This window comes from Mya arenaria, chromosome 2, assembly GCF_026914265.1.
Source record: "Mya arenaria isolate MELC-2E11 chromosome 2, ASM2691426v1".
Lineage (NCBI taxonomy): Eukaryota > Metazoa > Mollusca > Bivalvia > Myida > Myidae > Mya > Mya arenaria.
Genome location: NC_069123.1, coordinates 19,917,490 through 19,935,500, shown reverse-complemented (window position 1 = coordinate 19,935,500; position 18,011 = coordinate 19,917,490). Strand labels below are relative to the sequence as shown.

At 36.0% G+C, this 18,011-nt stretch overlaps 1 protein-coding gene across 1 annotated transcript in view; it reads right to left on the bottom strand.

Annotated features, from left to right (window-relative positions):
- LOC128220576 (allatostatin-A receptor-like) overlaps positions 1-18,011 on the bottom strand; it is a 137,691-nt gene that overhangs the window by 4,479 nt on the left and 115,201 nt on the right. The window lies entirely within an intron of this gene.

Below are 18,011 nucleotides of genomic sequence, written 5' to 3'. Positions count from 1 at the left end.
AACAACCAATGAAATAACTAGCAATGTTATGCATTGTGGAGGTAGCTGTCTCTCTAATTGCAAATTATACGGGATTTTTTCAGTAGAGACTTTGCGCTCAGTACTCAAAGTTGCAAGTAGTCAACTTAATGTTTTCTTGTTAAATGCCATTCAATATTGTGCTTTGTGAATATCACTTATTGTGTGATCGATATTATGAAATAAATATTAGTGAATCAAATCGTTTTTAAATCGTTGTATTTTAGGATTTACTGTGTGTTGTACTTTAGCAAATACTGTGTGTTATACTTAACGACATACTGTGCGTTATACCTAACGACATACTGTGTGTTATACCTAAGGACATACTGTGTGTTATACCTAAGTACATACTGTGTGTTATACTTAACGACATACTGTGTGTTATACCTAAGGACATACTGTGTGTTATACTTAACGACATACTGTGTGTTATACCTAACGACATACTGTGTGTTATACTTAACGACATACTGTGCGTTATACCTAACGACATACTGTGTGTTATACCTAAGGACATACTGTGTGTTATACTTAATGACATACTGTGTGTTATACCTAACGACATACTGTGTGTTATACCTAACGACATACTGTGTGTTATACCTAACGACATACTGTGTGTTATACCTAACGACATACTGTGTGTTATACCTAACGACATACTGTGTGTTATACCTAACGACATACTGTGTGTTATACTTAATGACATACTATGTGTTATACCTAACGACATACAGTGGGTTATACCTAAGGACATACTTAATGACATACTGTGTGTTATACCTAAGTACATACTGTGTGTTATACCTAACGACATACTGTGTGTTATACCTAAGGACATACTGTGTGTTATACTTAATGACATACTGTGTGTTATACCTAAGGACATACTGTGTGTTATACTTAATGACATACTATGTGTTATACCTAAGGACATACTGTGTGTTATACTTAATGACATACTGTGTGTTATACCTAAGGACATACTGTGCGTTATACCTTAGGACATACTGTGTGTTATACTTAATGACATACTGTGTGTTATACTTAATGACATACTGTGGGCTATACCTAAGGACATACTGTGCGTTATACTTAATGACATACTGTGTGTTATACCTAAGGACATACAGTGGGTTATACCTAAGGACATACTTAATGACATACTGTGTGTTATACCTAAGGACATACTGTGAGTTATACCTGTGTGTTATACCTAAGGACATACTGTGCGTTATACTTAATGACATACTGTGGGTTATACCTAAGGACAAATTGTGGGTTGTACTTAATGACATACTGTGGGTTGTACCTAAGTACATACTGTGGGTACCTAAGGACATACTGTGGGTTGTACCTAAGGACATATTGTAGGTTGTACCTAATGACTTATTGTGGGTTGTACTTGATGACAAACTCTTGGTAGTACCTAAGGACATACTGTGGGTTATACCTAAGGACATATTGTGGGTTGCACTTAATGAAATATTGTGGATTGTACCTAAGGACATACTGTGGGTTATACCTAAGGATATATTGTGGGTTGTACTTAATGACATACTGTGGGTTATACCTAAGGACATATTGTGGGTTGTACTTAATGACATACTGTGGGTTGTACTTAAGGACATACTGTGGGTTTTACTTAATGGCATACTGTGGGTTGAACCTAAAGACATACACTAGGTTGTAGGTATGGACTTACTGTTGGTTATACTTAATGACATACTGTAGGTTGTGCTTGAGGACATACTTTAGTTTGAACGTTTCGAGGCGGTAACTTAAATTCTTGATCAACACCCCAAGTATTTTATATATTATATGTAGTGTATGGTTTGTGGAGTTTTGTGCTGTTGCTCCATGTTTCTGGTTTGTGATTGTTTGATTTTGTGTTCATTGTCTTTTGGCGTTGACCATGTGCCATTAAACGGGGCTTATATTTAATCTACCGATTACTGTACTTGTTTCTGTAGTTTTTCATATAAATGTTGTACTATTCTACTCATATATAAGGTTTTTTTGTATTTTCCGAATGAGGGAAATGTGTGATGCGAAATAAAATGACGTGTTCGAAGGGATTTTGGTGTTTTGGGAGGATATTTTCACCTTACAATTCAGTTTTATATCTTTTCTTGCAAAATAAATACGCTACCCGGAGGCCACACATGTAAGCTTCTCTCAGTTTTAAGCATATGTTTCTAGAGGCCGTAACAAAAAGTTATTGAATGTATAAGCTGAACAATTGCTTGTTTACAAAATGAAAATAAAAAGAATGTGTGACTTGAAACTGTGTGTTTAGTCAAAGTGCATCATTCTTTTACCTATTTTAGCTATTTTTCATTGAATTTTTGCACATTAATTTTATTTTCGACGGCTAGTGCACTTACTTTGGCACTATACGGCCGTTTTTCATGTTTAAACACATTTTATGTTGGGCGATGAAGGTATTTGCTGACTTTCTGTGATGCAGAATCAGAATAAGCGTAAAAGTGTAATTAAGACACGAGCTGTAAGACATGTAAAAATATTAATAACAAAAGGAAATGTGTTACGCCAATAAGAACGTATCGCGTATTTGTTATGTTATATAATGTTAAAAGTGTTGTTGTCATTAGCGTTTAAAAGTGATTTGACGTGATTGATTCTTTTCCACGTTAGTGTGACATAAAATTAAGCAAAGGTTATACAATTTGACCTACTTAATTATATTTTACCACTCCAACCATTAATTCCCACAAAGAATGTCACATGTAAAAACAAGTGTGATTTTTCACAAAGCGTAATCATTGGAATTATATTTCTCCATTTCATCCTGACAACAGCAAATGTTTCTTTCGCATGTCTGTCTTCCACCACCATAGATCATAGGAGAGTTTACAAAGGTGATCGTTTTTATGAGCGTTTGATGTTACATTACATGCAAAAAGTGATATCAATTATTAGTCAACACTGTTGAAAAAACAGAACCGACATTACAATTTCTCAAACAATCTTGTCATCAACAATGGCTGAGAAATTAAAAGAGAATCTGATGATAATTCATTCGGAAATTGATCTGATAATGATAAAATAATACATAGATTTACACATACCATTCACATTTTTGTTTGCTGATCCCTTGTTTAAAAAGGATAATATATTTAATAAAATATTATTTTGTCGACAATTCATATTGTAAACAATGGTTTGATGATGATCGTATAACGGCAACACGTAATTACTCGGATGCTGCGAACATGAACAGTCATTGTAAACCGAACACAAATAAAATACGAATATGTAGCTTGAAAAGTGTTAATAAAAAGCTCGTTAAGCATCAGTGAAAATCGTTTAAGTTGATAAAGGCAAATGTATTGAACAAAAACGATTTTCTAAGCCTACTGCATTTTGGAAATATAAAAAAGCAAAACAGAACAGTAGTAATGATATTGCGTTGCAAGATTTTACTAAATATTTTCAGAATTAAGTTATGATATATTACAAACCGAAAATGGTGAAGCCGAACAGTTTGTTAGAATTAACCATTTTACAAATACGTGTAACAGTTTCGAACCGTTACTAGAAAAAGGGGGATATAACTGTTGCTTAGATAAATGGTGCTGTTAAAACATTAAAACACAACAAGAGTGTGGACCAGATGCCTTGTTAAATGAATATTTGATAGAATCTATAGATATTTCGGGTTTAACATTTGTGTGATGTGTTTAATGCTATTTTAAACAGTGGTTATTTCCCCGAAAGCTGGACTAAAGGAATTGCTATACCTTTACACAAAACGGGAGCTTAAATGATGTAAATAATTATAGAGGCATTACCCTAGTAACTTGTATGTCAAAGCTGTTTACGACGATACTTAACAAAATAATAATATATTTCTATGATGCAGCGAATATTGTATCAGATGAAAATAGTTTTTGAATGTTTTTAACAAGGATAGATCAACAATGGATGCTCAGTTTGTTTTATTAAGTATTATACAAGTAATTCTTAACGAGAATAAACAGACGTTTTGTGTTTTTGTAGGGTTTAAAAAGACTTGATTGCATTTACAGAAATGCTTTATGGTTAAAATGTATCAAAGCGGTATTAAAGGTAAAGTCTTTTTTCGAATATGTCATAGGCTTGAGGCAGAATGAAGGCATGTCTCCGGTTTGGTTTTCTTGTTTGTAGATGATTTAGAACTAAATTTTGCAAAAAAGATGTGAATTCATGACTCATTAATAATGACCTTATAGTTATACTACAGTACTATTCTTTGCGGACGATATAATTATACCAGGTAACACACCTAAATATATTAATAGGACACTGTGATTAACAGAAAATTACTGAAATAAATGGAGTTAAGAGGCCAATATAAGTTGAACAAAAGTCATGGTATTTCGTAAAAGAGGTGGCCTGTCAAGACGCAGAAATAGGTAAATTCACTTATGTTGGAATATTGGGTAGCAGTTTAATTGATTACGTCATTTGTAGCCAATCTTTAATCGACTCGTATGTTTTCATCATTTTCTGTCGGGGATCCGAATATATTGCCGGATCATTGCGCGGTGTATTTTAGCTTGTAAGGGCAAACACATTTTTCAAATAATTAAAAACATGAAGATGATTTCAAAACATGTGATTTTAAATATGTCTGGAAAAATGATAAAGTAGATGCCTACAAAGTAAAGTTAGAACAAGAAGATTTCCAGAGGACTTAACATAATTTAATCGGTTAAGTTAATGGTGCGTCGGACGGCACTTTTCTCGACCAAAATGTTTTAGAGTTTTCTTCTATAATGGGTAATGTGTGTGAGCCACTGTTTAGAAAATGTTCCGGTAAAAAGTATATTCCGAAGAATTCTTCCAACCAGTTTGGTTTGATACCGATTGTCGTACGAAACGGAGTAACTTTAATGATTATCTGAAAAATTACAAACGTAATAAAAATGATGTTAATCGAATTCGATTATCGGAGTCGCGATCAGAATACAAAAAAATGATTAAGAAAAAGAAACATGAAAGTAGGAAAACTATTACCAAAAATTAGTAGACGAGTGTTTAACGAACCCTAAGCAATATTGGAAAATGTTAAAGGATTCTACAGTTACGAGATCAAGTTCAAACTTAAGTGCAGACAATTTTGCGGAGTATTTCAAGGCTATTAATAATCCAGAAAATCATTTCTATCAAGCCGACGAAGACATTTTTAATTTTAATGACAGATATTTGGAGGAACTTCAGATAATGTTTGCAGAGTTAGACAAATAAATTACATTTAATTTAGAAGAAATAGATAAATCTGTTAAACAATTACGAAAAAAATAGCGGCGGGGTAGATTTATATTTGAATGAGATGTTTATATATGGTGAAAAATATTTAATAAATTATTTTATGCTTTATTTAATTCGTGTTTAAAACGAGGACATTTCCCAGAAATCTGGTCTGATGGGTATTATTGTCCCGATACTCAAAAATGGTGACGAAAATGATCCGAGCAAATATAGAGGAATAAACATTACTAAGTACATTAGGGAAATTGTTCGCAAGAATTCTTAATAACAGGTTAAATGAATGGGCAGAAAAATACTCAGTTTATGTAGAAGCCCATGCAAGTTTCCGTAAAGGCATGAGCACAGTGGACAACATATTCATACTGCACTGTTTATTTAGTAATTGTTTAAGTAACAACGACAGGTTGTTCTGCACATTTGTCGATTTCCAAAAGGCTGTTGATTTTGAGATAAGAGATGTGTTATGGTTTAAATTACTTAAATTACTTAAATATGGGGTGATGAGTAACATACTGAATGTAATCAAATCTATGTATAAGAATGTTAAGTCAAAAGTCAAAATGTGAGAAAACCTAAGTTATTCTTTCACATGTGATTTAGGGGTACGTCAAGGTGAAAGCCTTTCACCTTTTTATTTAGTATGTATCTTAATGACATAGAGGAGACATTTATTTTACAAGGAGTGCAAGGTATCGAGATTTGAAATTATTTGTGTTATTGTACGCGGACGACATTATTTTGTTCGAAAAAAAGCGCACATGAACTACAGAATTCATTAAATGTTTTAGCTGATTATTGTGATAGATGGAAACTGACTGTAAATATTAAAATCCCCCACAAAAGTTATGTTTCTTTTAAAAAGGCGGTAGACTACCACAAAATTTGTCTTTCAAATATAAGAATGAAGAAATAGAAATTGTAAGTAAATTCAAATACTTTGGGGTTTTATTCACCACAGGAGGTTCATTCAATGAAACTGATAAAATGCTAGGAGGCCAAGCACTAAAGGCTATTTTTAAAATGAATTAGTATAAGTTCACCGATATTTCACCAAAACACATTCTTGATCTATTTGATAAACATAAAGCTCCAATTCTCAACTATTCAGGTGAAGTATGGGGATTCAATACTGGATCTCAGGTTGGGCGCACTCATTTAACGTTAAAATATCAACGCAAAATGACTTTATTTATGGTGAAACAGGAATATTAAATCTAATAAATGGAAGACATAATAATATTATTAAGTATTGGTTAAAACTGTGTATGTGTGGAGATAACAAATACATTAAATACGCGTATAATATGTTAAGAACTTCATTTGATGCAAATCCTAACAAAATAAATTGAGCTCCGAAAGTGCAAGTATTACTTTTCCAGTTAGGGTTTTACGAAGCTTGTCGTCACACAGGTTAGCTGTGGAAACCGGAAGGTGGCGTAGACCAGAAAGTTTACCATAACACGAACGCAAAGGTATAAAATGCAGGGTATTGGAAAATGAATTTCATTTTGTTCTGGAATACGATAGTTATAAAGATATCAGAAAAAAATATAAACAACTACTTCAGGCGTAATCCATTTTTTTTTTCAAATTTATGCAATTGATAAATAGTGAAAGTTCAGTCGAATCAAAAAATCTTGCCACATTTACTTTTTAGGCTTTTGAAATAAGACGCCATTTAGTATATGACTGACGTGCTTTTACCTGTATTGTTTGAATCGAATTCATATTGTCTCTCCCGACATGAAATTCTTCCTTCAAGTATATAAGTTTCATATTGCTATTTGAATATATTATGTAAACTTACTATACCAGATGATATCTAGCTGTACCAGTATATTATTATACTTTGTTGTTATTTCTGCTATGCTATGGATCTTGTTAGATTTGTTTGCATAATAAAGTTTTCTTCTTCTATATATAAATTATTGGATTGAAGTTGTTAGCGACTTCAATTATTTGGGGACTGTTTTCAATTACACGGGTACATTTGCCAAGTATCATGAACACATAGTTGGAAAAGCACTTAGAGTAGTAAACGTATTATTGGCTAATTGTAATAAGTATATTATCAAGCCAAAAAGTATTTATCAATTAGTTGATGCTTTCGTTGGCTCAATACTAGGTAATGGGTCTGCGGTTTGGGATTCGAAAAAATCAAAAGAAATAGAGCGCATTCATTTTTAGTTTTGTACCAGAATCTTGAATGTACGCATCAATACTTTCAATTGCGCTATATATGGGGAACTGGGCCGTTTTCCCCTGTAAGCTAGAAGTAGTGTTTTAAACATGTGTAATAATATTAAAAGTGCATTGAACAATACTTGAATATTTAACCACATGACGATGTTATAAAACTAGATTAAGAGTGTCTGCTCATTCATTTGGAATCCAAACTGGTATGCAAATAACAACATTCCTTAAAATGAACACTATTTCACTTTTTGTAATTCCAGTGATCTAAAAGATGAATTTCATTTTATATTAATATGTCCTTGTTGTAATGATATCAGAAGGAAATACCTTAAAAAATATGTTTATGTCAGACCAAGCTTGTACAAGTTTATAGAAATACTGTATTTAAATTATCCAACTATATAAAAGAAGCTCTTAAACATAAAACTTCCATTATAGTGATTAGTTTTAATTTCAGCTTATCCTCATATTTTATAATTTGCATATACTTTGTTTTACGTATAAATATTCGCATATCTACATAAAAACATTGCATGTATCGAAACTGTATTATGTGACATGTTGATTTCATGTTATATAAATGTATTTATATTCTATAATACCTTGTTTGTATAAAATTATGTTCTGTTCTGTTATGTTTTGTAAGCATGGCTTTAATGCGTTGGACATAGACTATAGACTATGTCGGAAAACAGTTCATTGAGCTAATGTTTTTTATTATCATATACACTAATACCCGACTTTAATTAAGATTCTTGTATCTTGTATCTTGTTTGGATCAGTTTGTACGATAGAGTTCCAGTATGTCATATCCAATTGTCCATCCTAAATTCTGTATAGTCTACGGCCCTTCAAACAATTATTTGTATCACCAGTCTACGGAACATTAAACAAACATTTGTATCAACAGCCTTCGGCACTTCATACAAACATTTGTACCAACAGTCTTCATACAAACATTTGTATCACCAGTCTACAGCACATCAATCATATTTTTGTATCACGCCTCTTTGACATTTCAAACACATTATCTGTATCACTTGTCTACCGCAATATAAACATATATATCTGTATCACCAGTCTACAGCCCTTCAAAAATATGTATGTATGACCAGTCTAATGCACTTCAAACATATATCTGTATCATTAATATATCGCAAATCAAAACTATAATTGTATCACCAGTCTACCGAACTTCAAAAATATATTTGTATCACCAGTCTACCGAGCTTCAAAAATCTCTTTGTATCACCAGTCTACCGAGCTTCAAAAATCTCTTTGTATCACCAGTCTACCGAGCTTCAAAAATATATTTGTATCACCAGTCTACCGAGCTTCAAAAATCTCTTTGTATCACCAGTCTACCGAGCTTCAAAAATCTCGTTGTATCACCAGTCTACCGAACTTTAAACATGTATTTGTATCATCTGACCTCTTAATTTTAAAAAAAAATGTATCATCTTTTAAGTTCATCTATTGTGTAACTACATTTGTGTATTTGTATGTATTGTGACCAATAAAGTTTATGTCTTAGTATACAATCCTCAACATTTTACACTATGCAAATACTGTATATTATGCGAGTCTTAAGCAGAAACAGTTTTGAATCTCGATAAACAGAGGGTGTAACAACACAAAATTACTACTAAAACTACTTCGGTTAATAAGTCAACTGAATTGATATGAACATATATATATATATATATATATATATATATATATATATATATATTGACATAAATAACGATGTTTAACAATGTTGTACTTATGTACATGATTCAGTTCTTACTGTTCATGGTTCTAATGAACAGCTGGACAACTTATGTCCCGCTTTTACCAGCCTCTTGCATGCAAAGTTCGTGCATTCTGGCTGAAGCAAGGTCTCCAGCCGGGATTTTCCATTTGAATCTTGGCAGTTCAAAGGGAAATTGAAAGCATATTCGCTGTTGCGACTGTTTGTACGGTCATTAGTAGACACCCGATCGGAACACAACGTACTTTGATTGCCATTTGAGAATAGATTTAATGCATGAGCCAGCATCCTAAAGCTGTCAATTGGCGGAGCATACGCACGGCACACAATTTTTTTGCACTAACATGTACTCCTTTCTTGACAAGCATGGCCTTGTCATCGACACTGTCAGCTACTGGTCTTGTACATTGAATTTCCGTTGTATAAAAATAACATATTTATTCATCTTCTTAATTTGATGGTGTAAATATGTTGAAGTGGAATATTTGCATTGGCGTTATATGATGTTGAACCATGTTTGTAATGTTGAAGTGGAATATTTGCATTGGCGTTATATGATGTTGAACCATGTTTGTAATGTTGAAGTGGAATATTTGCATTGGCGTTATATGATGTTGAACCATGTTTGTGTAAATATGTTGAAGTGGAATATTTGCATTGGCGTTATATGATGTTGAACCATGTTTGTAATGTTGAAGTGGAATATTTGCATTGGCGTTATATGATGTTGAACCATGTTTGTAATGTTGAAGTGGAATATTTGCATTGGCGTTATATGATGTTTACCATGTTGAGAGTGTTTTCTTCCGTCAACATATTAACTCCCATATCGAAACTGTACCAATTAGAACGGGCGTAACGTTTCATAATTACCGTGAGGATAAATTACAACGCTTTTCACTTATACTCCACGCTTTTTATTGAACTTGGTACATGAAACCACAGGCATCTGAATCATTGTTTGTCACTAAAATGTTGTTTAAAACCATTTTGGGTACATAAAATGAGATAAACAACACATCTGAAGAGATTTAGTGTCTTTGATATACAAAAAAGAAACAAGGTATGTAAATCAAACTTACCCGATTTCACGGTAGAGTCCAGTTTTATGCAAAATTCTCAACCAACATATAAACAATCCATTTTTAAATAAGTGACATGGAAAGAAGAGTCAATTACCTTTAAAAATGGTGTGCGATATGTTGTTATAACTATAGTGTCTTTAGACAAACATGCATAATACAATGTCCAATTCTCGTGTTTTTCTTTAGTCGGAAAGAGTACAGCAAATTCAAATCTTCAATTTTCCCCGTGTAAACAGTACTAAACACAGACCTATTAAAGTTATTTTATGCTTCAGTGTACAGATAAATTAATTCCATTCCATAATATCACGAAAAGACTAATGTAAAGACTGATACAGTTGTTTCTAACATTGTGGTGTTAGTCTATTCGTGATATTATGGAATGGAATTAATTGATCTGTACACTGAAGCATAAAATAAAAAAAAATCATTGTTTCATTGGAATATTTCGAAAACTATACTAAGTTGTCCTCCATATTTAATATTGTACATGAACTTGAGATTATAAGAGTGTCGTGATCACTACTGCAAGTAAGAACCAAGTTTCGCTAGTTTATACGAACATTGATTGCAGTTAAAATGAGAAATTCATTGGTCCAAGCATTCCTATTCTACTGAAATGAAGTCGAAGTCCCTAACGAAGCCAATTCATCACACTGTCAGTCCATCTAGCGGTCAACTGTCCTCATAAATCACGCACAGGACGATTGACTTAAGCAATAATGCAAAGGAAACATACATTAGTATACAACATATGAGCGAAGGGGATCCTAATAGAAGGGAGAATGTTTGCGTCTTGGTTGGTTTGTTTAACTCTATGTATACTCATTCGGAACACCTCGGCTATTTTCTAACGAAAACAACCTCGGATGTATGTTTTGTACACCAGTAGAAGTAGTTCGTTAAATTTTAAATTAATATGCATTTTTTAACGTTTATTTTAAATGTTATGTAAATAAAACAAAACTAAAAAACACATATTTCTTAGTTTAAATTGATTGCCAGTGATGAGTAGTTTTGCCCAAAATGAGATTCCATAGAAAATTTTTAGTCTTAAAGCTTAACTGCTTTATTAAAATTTACTACGCGATCTACATGCAACGTATTAAATGTTAAGAGTTCTGACATTGTAAACCGTCCATATACATCCGAGGTTGTTTCTTAAATAGAAAATGGCCGAGGAGTTCCGAATAATGTATACTTGGATGAGTCGTTCCTATTTATTTACTGATTTTGTTAAGCTCAATTGTAAATACAGGCATTCGCTGATTTGAGATTTTGTAGAGTACGTAATTTATAAAAGTATATAATTTGTTCTTCTTTGTATTCCATTGTCTTAAAGTTGACGCTAGTTCCGATTAAGTTGATAATTTAGTTGAGGGTTTGTTGAGCCATATTTTTCACACAAACAAATTTGCCACACGTATGACATATTCGTACGAATATATCACACATTTGTAAAAAATGAAGTTGTGTACCTGAGTCTGATCCCTATTACAGAAGCATCTTAAGAATTTTTTAACATATTGTAACTTGAGTTTAGAGTTTGAAAGGTTATACGTTTTTAAAACAACTCATTCTTAAAATGGGGTTTTCATTTTTAAAAGCTTAAGCGCCCCTATTTGAACTGCAGAATATACACTTAACATTATATTTATTCAAGTGAAATAAAACAGTTTGCTGAATTTAAGAAAAAGGTAAACATTCAACACAAAATGCTTCTGTAATATAGCTCGAGGGCCAGTGTTCAATATTGATGTTATCCTTATATATGCCTCTCTAAGTCCATTTAGCCAATTGGTCAGCTCAATATACAGGTCAATCAAAACACTTTTTGGATTCTTATGTAAAATTTAAGTTCAATCTTAGTTGATTTTATTAATACGGCCCCAGGTACGATCATTGGACCAAAGGTTAATGTTAGATTCTTTAGCACTCAATATTTTGATAACCTTTCGGCACCGATACTTCATATGCTTAGTAAAGGTTCCATGATGCTTTAACGGGTCAAAGATCAAGGTCACATGGGGTCATAATAATGTTGTCCTTTAACATTTAACATATTTATATCTTTTTGACACAAATCTAGTCAGATAGAGTTTTCCAGCACGGCTAATTTGACCGGAAATGCCTATCCGTTGTGCTAAAACTTAGAAGTAGAGATCCTACGTTATACTCGTATACGCATTAGCTTTGGCTAAAACACGACGTTTAAGGCATTCATATTGTTGTATTATGAAATACATATGCAAAAGTTGTAAAAAAAATCTACACGCGTTCGATAACTTTGTAACTGCATTACATTTTAAATGTATTAACACTTATTTCTGTCCAAGTAACGCGTGAACATAAAACTAAAACTACTTGATTAAAAGATATTGCATTTAATTATAAATCAAACCATTTTTTTCAAAGTTGAAATATAATAAAATTGTCATTTTGGTTTGAATTGTTCTAAACTCGCGTTGGATTTAAAAGGTATGGCCTGGTTAAATTGTGTGGAGTCCGTAGCATCCATTATTGACAACTCAGACAGTAAATTTTCAGACGAGTATATTAGCCTCATATGACTTTGTATTGCACGGCAATGCTACGAAAGACAGGTGGTGACATTTCAAGTTCAATAATACTTCACTATCGTGGAGTTATATTTTTGAAACCGTGATTTCCTAAAGTTGAAATCGTTAATTTAAATTGCGTTAATAATCATAGCAAAACAAAAACTGAATAATTTGAACAAATTTACATTCGTCTGTGTTGAAAGCCATATGAAATACGATTATTTAGCTAGATTTAAGTATTTATATATTACATAATTATGTGTATAAAACATACTGCTGCGTATTATTCTTTTTTAAAAAGAGACCATAAAGTTTTACCTATTAATTAGACTTGTTAATTTATCTACAAAACAGATGCATGTCATCTATTATTATGATACTTTTAGAGAGCATTTATATAGAGAAGTGAGCCCTTCACCCTATACCCCAAAGTAGAAGTGCACCTCTATATAAAGGAGTGCCGGTCCTAATTTTTAGGTACATCTCTTTATTTGAGGTAATCAGAACAACGTTCTATTTACACATAAAAAAGAAGACGCACCTATAAATATAGAGGTACACCTCTATTTTATAGTTTTGTTTTAAGAATTGCACTTCTATGTATGGAGGTGAACCTCTAAATTGAATAGAGGCGTACCTATTGATAAAGAATGCACTTGCGAACTGCTTTTCACTCAAAAATACGGCGTCTGGTAGCTTAAATTAATAAACGAGCGATAAATGAAATGTGATATTCGTTAGTACTAAGAAGTGGTGAAAAAAGGGGTAAGAATATGTCACAACTCCATCTGGTGACATATTCGTACGAATAGGTCATGGACATTGTGCCACGCGACAAGCCCGTCTTTCACGTCTACTGTTCTTGCCTGTAAATTACAAGTATAATTTATGTAAGGCCATGGACATTGTGCCACAAAATAGGCTCCATGTTAAAGCATCCTCGTCGTTTTAACAACACGTCGCTAAGAGATGAATTTGCTTCATGCATTCAAAATCTATGCAAATAGCTCCAGGGTAAAGTTAAAAAAGAAGCAGATTTATTTTCAAGACGAGCGCTGGATGGAATTCATTTACGTATTCCAAGACGTTGGCAGAGGATACGGCCAAAATTGCCATATCCTAATCTGATTTCCCGCGTGAGCAGAATTCTAATAATTTCGATCATTAAAAATATAATTGTGTAAGATATTCAGACTTCTTATAGCGACTTTTATCTCATTTCAATATCAGAAAATTACATTTTTCGATACAGAAGGTTTTCGGAAATGATTTATCTTCTATATTTTCATATAACCCAAATGAAAACCAGAAAAAGATAATAAACCGGGCAATTTTTCAGACCATTTACTAAATATTTAAATATTTCCGTAGATTTTTAAGTTTGTATGTATATTGAAAATTTGGTCTCAGATCTTTACGATCTAGGGTGGGACTGGTGTGACCCGATGTAGCGCCGTAAACATTTGTGTGTATCAGAGGGTTGGACTGGTGTGTACCCGATATAGCGCCGTATACTTTTGTGTGTATCAAAGGGTGGAACTGGTGTGTACCCGATGTAGCGCCGTGTAGTTTTGTGTGAATCAGAGGGTTGGACTGGTGTGTACCCGATGTAGCGCCGTATACTTTTGTGTGTATCAGAGGGTTGGACTGGTGTGTACCCGATGTAGCGCCGTATACTTTTGTGTGTATCAAAGGGTGGAACTGGTGTGTACCCGATGTAGCGCCGTATACTTTTGTGTGTATCAGAGGGTTGGACTGGTGTGTACCCGATGTAGCGCCGTGTACTTTTGTGTGTATCAAAGGGTGGAACTGGTGTGTACCCGATGTAGCGCCGTATACTTTTGTGTGTATCAGAGGGTGGGACTGGTGTGTACCCGATATAGCGCCGTATACGTTTGTGTGTATCAGAGGGTGGAACTGGTGTGTACCCGATGTAGCGCCGTATACTTTTGTGGGTATCAAAGGGTGGAACTGGTGTGTACCCGATGTAGCGCCGTAAACATTTGTGTGTATCAAAGGGTGGAACTGGTGTGTACCCGATGCAGTGCCGTGTACTTTTGTTTGTATAAAAGGGCGGGACTGGTGTGTACCCGATGTAGCGCCGTATACCTTTGTGTGTATCAAAGGGTGGGACTGGTGTGAACCCGATGTAGCGCCGTAAACATTTGTGTGTATCAAAGGGTGGAACTGGTGTGTACCCGATGTAGTGCCGTATACCTTTGTGTGTATCAAAGGGTGGGACTGGTGTGTACCCGATGTAGCGCCGTATACCTTTGTGTGTATCAAAGGGTGGGACTGGTGTGTACCCGATGTAGCGCCGTATATCTTTGTGTGTATCAGAGGGTGGGACTGGTGTATACCCGATGTAGCGCCGTGTACTTTTGTGTGTATCATAGGGTGGGACTGGTGTGTACCCGATGTAGCGCCGTATACGTTTGTGTGTATCAAAGGGTGGGACTGGTGTGTAACCGATGTAGCGCTGTAAACTATAGTGTGTATCAAAGGGTGGAACTGGTGTGAACCCGATGTAGCGCTGTGTACTCTTGTGTGTATCAGAGGGTGGGACTGATGTGTACCCGATGTAGCGCCGTATACTTTTGTGTGTATCAGAGGGTGGGACTGGTGTGTACCCGATATAGCGCCGTATACTTTTGTGTGTATCAGAGGGTGGGACTGGTGTGTACCCGATGTAGCGCAGTGTACTTTTGTGTGTATCAGAGGGTTGGACTGGTGTGTACCCGATGTAGCGCCGTATACTTTAGTGTGTATCAAAGGGTGGAACTGGTGTGTACCCGATGTAGCGCCGTGTACTTTTGTGTGTATCATAGGGTTGGACTGGTGTGTACCCGATGTAGCGCCGTATACTTTTGTGTGTATCAGAGGGTGGGACTGGTGTGTACCCGATGTAGCGCCGTATACTTTTGTGTGTATCAGAGGGTTGGACTGGTGTGTACCCGATGTAGCGCCGTATACTTTTGAGTGTATCATAGGGTTGGACTGGTGTGTACCCGATGTAGCGCCGTATACGTTTGTGTGTATCAGAGGGTGGGACTGGTGTGTACCCGATGTAGCGCCGTATACTTTTGTGTGTATCAGAGGGTGGGACTGGTGTTTACCCGATGTAGCGCCGTATACTTTTGTGTGTATCATAGGGTTGGACTGGTGTGTACCCGATGTAGCGCCGTATACTTTTGTGTGTATCAAAGGGTGGGACTGGTGTATACCCGATGTAGCGCCGTATACTTTTGTGTGTATCAGAGGGTGGGATTGGTGTGCACCCGATGTAGCGCCGTATACTTTTGTGTGTATCAGAGGGTGGGATTGGTGTGCACCTGATGTAGCGCCGTATACTTTTGTGTGTATCAAAGGGTGGGACTGGTGTGTACCCGATATAGCGCCGTATACTTTTGTGTGTATCAAAGGGTGGGACTGGTGTATACCCGATGTAGCGCCGTATACCTTTGTGTGTATCAAAGGGTGGGACTGGTGTATACCCGATGTAGCGCCGTATACTTTTGTGTGTATCAAAGGGTGGGACTGGTGTGTACCCGATGTAGCGCCGTATACTTTTGTGTGTATCAAAGGGTGGGACTGGTGTGTACCCGATGTAGCGCCGTATACCTTTGTGTGTATCAAAGGGTGGGACTGGTGTGTACCCGATGTAGCGCCGTATACCTTTGTGTGTATCAATGGGTGGGACTGGTGTATACCCGATGTAGCGCCGTATACTTTTGTGTGTATCAAAGGGTGGGACTAGTGTATACCCGATGTAGCGCCGTATACCTTTGTGTGTATCAAAGGGTGGGACTGGTGTATACCCGATGTAGCGCCGTATACTTTTGTGTGTATCAAAGGGTTGGACTGGTGTGCACCCGATGTAGCGCCGTATACCTTTGTGTGTATCAAAGGGTGGGACTGGTGTATACCCGATGTAGCACCGTATACTTTTGTGTGTATCAAAGGGTGGGACTAGTGAATTACAATGGTAGCGTCGTCCACTAGTCTGGTGTGTACCCGATGTAGCACCGTCAACTCTAGTGTGTATGGAAGGTTGGGACTGGTGAATAGCAGTGGTAGCACCGTTAACTCTAGTGTGTATGGAAGGGTGAGACTGGTGAATGGCAGTTGTAGCACCGTTTACTCTAGTGTGTATGGATGAGTGGGACTGGTGAATGGCAGTCGTAGCACCGTTTACTCTGGTGTGCATGGAAGAGTGGGACTGGTGAATGGCATTGGTAGCACCGTTTACTTTAGTGTGAATGGAAGGGTGAGACTGTTGAATGGCAGTGGTAGCACCGTTTACTTTAGTGTGAATGGAAGGGTGAGACTGTTGAATGGCAGTTGTAGCACCGTTTACTCTAGTGTGTATGGAAGAGTGGGACTGGTGAATGGCATTGGTAGCACCGTTTACTTTAGTGTGAATGGAAGAGTGGGACTGGTGAATGGCAGTGGTAGCACCGTTTACTCTAGTGTGTATGGATGAGTGGGACTGGTGAATGGCAGTTGTAGCACCGTTTACTCTTGTGTGTATGGATGAGTGGGACTGGTGAATGGCAGTTGTAGCACCGTCCACTCTAGTGTGCATGGAAGAGTGGGACTGGTGAATGGCATTGGTAGCACCGTTTACTTTAGTGTGTATGGAAGAGTGGGACTGGTGAATGGCATTGGTAGCACCGTTTACTTTAGTGTGAATGGAAGGGTGAGACTGTTGAATGGCAGTTGTAGCACCGTTTACTCTAGTGTGTATGGATGAGTGGGACTGGTGAATGGCAGTTGTAGCACCGTTTACTCTTGTGTGTATGGATGAGTGGGACTGGTGAATGGCAGTTGTAGCACCGTCCACTCTAGTGTGCATGGAAGAGTGGGACTGGTGAATGGCATTGGTAGCACCGTTTACTTTAGTGTGAATGGAAGAGTGGGACTGGTGAATGGCAGTGGTAGCACCGTTTACTTTAGTGTGAATGGAAGGGTGAGACTGTTGAATGGCAGTTGTAGCACCGTTTACTCTAGTGTGTATGGATGAGTGGGACTGGTGAATGGCAGTGGTAGCACCGTTTACTCTAGGGTGCATGCAATGGTTGCGCTGATATCTCTAGGGTGCATGGAAGGGTAGGACTG